The following is a 6,323-nucleotide window of genomic DNA, read 5'->3' as shown; positions in this document are numbered from 1 at the left end:
GCCATTGAGGTGCCACATCACCTTTTTTATGACCCTCCTTTATATATATATATATATATATATATATATATATATATATTTCTGCTAGAAATTGTTTCAACACTTAAATCCGCCACATCCTAATTAAATGACAACAACTTTTAATCATAACAAATTTTTTTATGTAGAAAATAATTAAATTATTCAGCTACAAATCTTAAATCGTCACTATTTAATGATGACATATTTTGTGACAAAATTATGTTATCACGAGTTCAAGCCTTGGAAACAGCCTCTGGCAGAAATGCAAGGTAAGGCAGCGTACGATACACCCTTGTGGTGGGGCCCTTCCCCGAACACCGCGCATAGCGGTAGCTTTAGTGCACCGGGCTGCCCTTTATTAGTGACCAAAATTAAGGTCACAATCAAATATCTAATTTTGTAGCTAAAACTTACAATATTTAACTACGAACTCTAATGTGTCGCCATTGCAACAACTTATTTTTTATGACAAAAAATTTTTGTGTCTAAAATTGTAACTAATTTAAGACAAATAATAGTTTGTCACGAATTGAATACATTATTAGCTACAAAAAACAGTGTCACTAGAAACTTAAAATTTGTCACTAATGGTACTTAATAAATGGTGCCAAAATATTTTTTGGTGGGAAACTTTAGAGGACAAAACTTTGCTATGAAATTTTATGTTTCGTCACTAAAAGTATGTGCTTCATGTATTTAGATACGAAATATAATTTTCGTCACAAAAAGTGAATAATTAGTGACGAATTACATCTCGTAGCTAAGAATTTTGTAGCTATATATCAATTTTGTTGTAGTGATAATACAAATTAGATTAAACTACTTGACCATCACCTACCTCAATCCAAGCTTGAACAACTCAACTATGTAATGACCCTCGTATTGATATTTAGAATTTCTTGTGTTTTAATCATTTTTCTCCTCTCCGTGGTTGCCTTATCTTGTTTATGAGTTGTGGGGATGGTTGTCATAGTCCCCGATGCATTCAGGAGTGTTTTATTTAAATTTATAATTTTTAGTATCTTAAAAGGATAGATTTGACTTCGATTAATATTTTGAGTCTCGAATGAGGTTTCTGACAGTTCTATTAGATCCAAAACACCGATTTTAGATTGGTAGCAAGTTGATTCGGGTTTACAACCTTTATTTGTATTTTAATCCTTCATTTGAAAAATAATGTATTTTGGCTTAAAGGGGTTCCAGGGGTTTATTTGTTGTAAATAATTATTTTTTCATAAATTCAATACCATTAGATCCAAAATGTGTTTTTGTGATCAATTTGCACTATTAGTTTATAGAGTTTCAAATAAATTTCAAGGGTCAAAAAAGTTTTCTTTTGAAATTGTTGGTTACTGATCAATAGTGAACCGCGACCAATAGTCAACAGGTCGGCTTTTCTTTGCTGAGAATAGCCAAATTTCGAGATTTTTCCTCTTTTTGCTCATTTTCGTTATTTTTTTTTAAATCATATTAAAAGCTTGTGAGAGAGATTTTGGGGGAGATTTCTTACGTAAGTTCGTGTAGGTAAGTTCCTAGCTTAGTTATAAATCATTTCGTATCAACTTTATCACCTAAAATTCTTCTAAATCAAAAATTTCAAAAGAGGATTTTTGAAACTTTTTCCTCAAATTAAAAATTTAGTATTTTTTAATTTGAGCTTTTGGTTCTTCCTCGTTTTTTCTTTAGTTTTAACCCATAGAGTCCTTTTCACTTGAGGATTATGACTTTCAAATAATTTTTTTTTTTTTACCTTTTTTAATTTTTGATGAATTTTTAAATTTTTTGTCGCTAAAACTTGAAAATAGTTTTTCTTCAATTTGAACCTTATTTTCAACTCGTTTTTGCATGAGTTTTCAGTTGTAGGTTCCTATAATTATGGAGAACATGTTTCTAAAATAAAATCTTAATTTTACCCCTTTCGCTTTCAAATTTATTTTTGGGGTCCTTTTTGAACCCATATTAAATAGGCCAATATGAGTATCATTAGCTTCCTTTTGACTCCTAGATGACATATTTGACTAGATTGAACGCATTTGGTGTTAATTCTAGAGAGTTGGGTTTTTGATTGAGGTTTTGGACTGCGTTTGGACTTACAAATCTTCATTTAAGGCAAGTTGAGATGTACATTGACTTTTTTCAAAGTGTTTATGTGTTATATGCTTATTTATTATATTTTTGGATCGCTTAGGATTGGGGATCCCGCTTAGGTGAAATGACGAGTATCGCTGTGGATACCAGAGTCCTTGATGGATTGTAGTTAGATTATTGACTTAATTAGTTAGTATTACTACTTGCAATTATCCTTAGAGTAAAATGTAGATAGATAACCTAGTGATCTCGAATAATAGCTATTGGAATGCCTATTTTAGAGCTTGAATCTTGTTAGCGGACTTTATTATGATGATTGTGGATTAATGACTTATTAGGGATAATTGTGTTATTATCATCATTATTGATGAAAATATTACGGCTTAGAGAATACACAAAGTAGGAATAGACTTGTAATAGTTGAGGCTTAACGTATGGACCAAGTTAGGTTTGGGTAATCCGCGATATATTGTTATCTAGGTTGTTGGTTATTTCATGTTGTCAATATGAGGCTTATGTAAACCTCATTATGGCATGACTAATTATTTATGATCGTGTGTCTGAGTGAGGGTTTATATGCATATTATTTTTTATTAAAGAGGATATAACATTGTAATGCCTGAGATGGGACTTGACTTGATGTACTTAGTCATGCTTTGTACATTAAATTTCTTATTTATTATTGTGTCATCCGAGTGAGAGCCTGACTTGACATTGTAGGTCTTATATGAGCATTTATATATTCAGTATAATGATACCCAAATGAGGGATTGGAGATAATAATATTGATGACTACATGATTATTTATTTTAGTGGTGCTAAGTGAAAATTGATATCATGATTATTGATACATTGAGTTGATTCAGAGCTCACTTATACACGTATTGAATGATTTTTGATTTTCATACTGATTGGTTGTGAGCATTACATCCTCATATCACAGATGCATATTCATGATACATTGGTAATATTGAGACATTCTGGTATTTATAAGAAAATGTGGCACCTTATAAATCGACAATACCGAGGGATGTGCCAATAAGATTTATTTAAGACATGAGATTGTGATTATATGAGTATATGGATTGCGATCCCCCATGGGTCCTACTTGGTAGCTCCGAACTCGATGGATGTATATAGAAATTCATGCGAAAACTTTTATCTTTCATCATTCATCATCATCACATCATTATCACTATATTACATTGCATCATTTATATTGCATTGACATTCCTTGATATGATTTAGTATTGTGTTAGTATTTACTCTTGTATTGTATTGCCGTGATAACACCTATTTGTGATATTGTGTTTGAGCATTCATTTCACTTCATTACATTATCTTATTTCATCTTTTATTGGTTGGAAGGTTGAGGTATTATGAGATGTGGGGTATAATGGTGGCTTGATCAAAGGATAGACGGGTAGCATCTTTTGGTAGCATGATATATATATATATATATATATATATATATATATATTGCTATCCCATAGTATTGGTTAGTGATAATTGATTAAGTCTGTTATATCGTATTTGTGAGTCTTCTTTCTCAATGACTTCCCTTGTTGTTGAGTATAAATGAGTAGTGTTGACTCACCTAGATTAGTGTGCCTACCTTGTATTTGATATACTTGTTGACCATTGTGTTATGTTATCCTGATAGGATAAAGTATTATAATTTGGCGGGGTATAGATTATTCGGGATACCTTGGATAATTGGGGTAATGGTTCTCGCCATCGCTTTGGATTAAGGTTGGTTATCGATGATTCTTGCTGAGTATATCTGATTTTATACTCACTCTTGCTTTTCTTTTCTTTTTCTTATTTTCTGCAACACTCGTAGGTATTGGACCGAGTAGTAGCTTATAGATTATTTTCTTCCAGCATTAATGGTGTGGAGATCGTAGTAGTGCTGGTGGACTCCAAGCTTACCCCGATCTCTCTTTATTTATCTTATGCTTACCTGCATTTAAGATACTTTAGCTATTGTTATCAATCTGTATTTAGAGGCTTGTACTAATGATACACACACACACACACACACTAATACTATTGAGATTCTTCTATTTTAGTTTTTGATTCACTTCAATACTTATTTCTTAGGTTTGGTTAAGCTTACTTATTCGGAGGGTGTGACAAGTGTCATCATGTGCCTATTTTGGATCGTGAAAAACTAAGTGTAAGCCTTGTCTTTTCGGGTAAATTTTCACTTGACTTCGGTCTAGAAATACATATAAAATACATAATCAATGTAATGACCTACCATGTTAGGAATTATAACTCAATTCCAACCCCTAAGGCCAAATTTATGATCATTTTCTCCCTATTCCAACACTTTTTCAATCATAATCCACCTAAAGCTACCATTTTCATGGACCATTTAGTGAATTAACAACATGCAAAGGTAATTTAACAATTATTGACTAAAACTCCATGATTTTTGCACCTAAATTACTCCCTTGCACCAGAAAATCAACCAAAACCAGATCTTAACCCTCCCCAAAATACATAACTAGTAATTCTGGGGCTAGATTATCAATTCACTTGTTAATGGGGATGAATTTCTACCTTAATGAAGAAAACGAGGATAACTAATGATTTTCACCCAAAATCGTCTCTCCTTTATCCAAAAACATGTTTTTAGAAAAAATAAATCATTTTAAGGATAAAATAACAATTTATGTCACTATAATGACCTTTGACCGCGTTGAACGTTTGCTATAGTGGGATTTTTTTTGGACATGCTGCTATAGCAAAGTCGACGGGACAAAATGTCCAATTTTCCCCCAAATAATTCATTTCTACAACACACTTTAAATTCAAGACATCCCAAACACTATCCTTTATTCTAAGATCAATTCTGAGAGTTTTACTTACCCGAATTCAATTCCATAAAATTTCACGAGTTCGTTATCGTCTTAGATGACTAGAAATTAAGTCAAACACTATCACACATACCAAAGTTATTTTGAATTATCCTAGACCGCACCTCACTCAAATTTCATTCGAAACTAACCTAACCTGAAATTTATAACTTCAAATCCAGAAAGAATCTTAGCCTAAATTTTTAAACGAGAGACTTATACATAACGACAGAAAGAGTCATTACATAAATTAAATATTTATGTTAATATTAATTAATATTTTTTAGTAATTTTATTAGTTGTCATAAAACACAGATGCAAAACGTGCATCCTAAATTAGTATATATAAATAAAAAAGTTCAATCTTAAATTTATTTTTTTTACTCATGTGGGTGTGTTTGGTACGATGGAAAATATTTTTCTAGAAAATATTTTCATAGAAAATAAGTTGGTGTTTTACTTATTTTCTTATGTTTGGTTGTTGAGTGGAAAATATTTTTCAAAAAATATTTCATGGTATTTGGTTGATGAATAGAAAATATATTTTTTTTAACCTAAATTTTAACTTTACATGAGCATGTGGTCCTCTAATTAAAAATATAATATATTTTCTGAAATATAATATTTAACTACACATTTTTAATCATTTGGTCAATTTGTATGAGATGTGACATCAACAATTATACATTCATCTGACTAAATTTAGAAAATAATGTAATTTTTTTATTACATATTAATAAAATAAATTTATAATTAAGTATTTTTTATTTTTTATTTATTAAAAAGCAACTTCTTAATACGATTTATGAAAGAAAAAGTCAAAAAGAGTGAACTAGATGGTCTTGATTTGACATAACGAAGCAATAACTTTTTTTAATTTTTTTTTGATAAGAAACGTAATAAAAAGTTATAATTTATAAATTGTAATAAAAAGTTTTAATTTATAAAAGTTTAAAAAGTTTTAATTTATAATTTTTTTTTTTAAAAACTTAGTGTACTATCACATCATCTTTTTATGTCAAATCATGTAAACATAATAAATTATTACGTTTTATAAAAAAGTTCTGTAAAACGTAATAAACTATTACTACGTTTTACTAAAACTCTTTTACTGTACACATTCGATACCAAATCGTTAAAAAAAAGGTATAAAATATAATAAATTATTATATTTAGCCTATTTTGATAACTTATTAAATAGGTGACCTATTTTGATCATTTTATTCATATTTTGGTTCTAAGTTTCCATAAGTCACATCTTAACATTTTCTAGAAAATGACTTTTCTTGGCCCATGACGAAAATCATTTTCTTTCAAATAAAGAAAAATAAGTTTTTTTAAAAAATATTT

Source organism: Capsicum annuum, chromosome 7 (assembly GCF_002878395.1).
Source record: "Capsicum annuum cultivar UCD-10X-F1 chromosome 7, UCD10Xv1.1, whole genome shotgun sequence".
NCBI classification, from domain to species: Eukaryota; Viridiplantae; Streptophyta; class Magnoliopsida; order Solanales; family Solanaceae; genus Capsicum; species Capsicum annuum.
Note: the sequence above shows the minus strand (reverse complement) of the source record.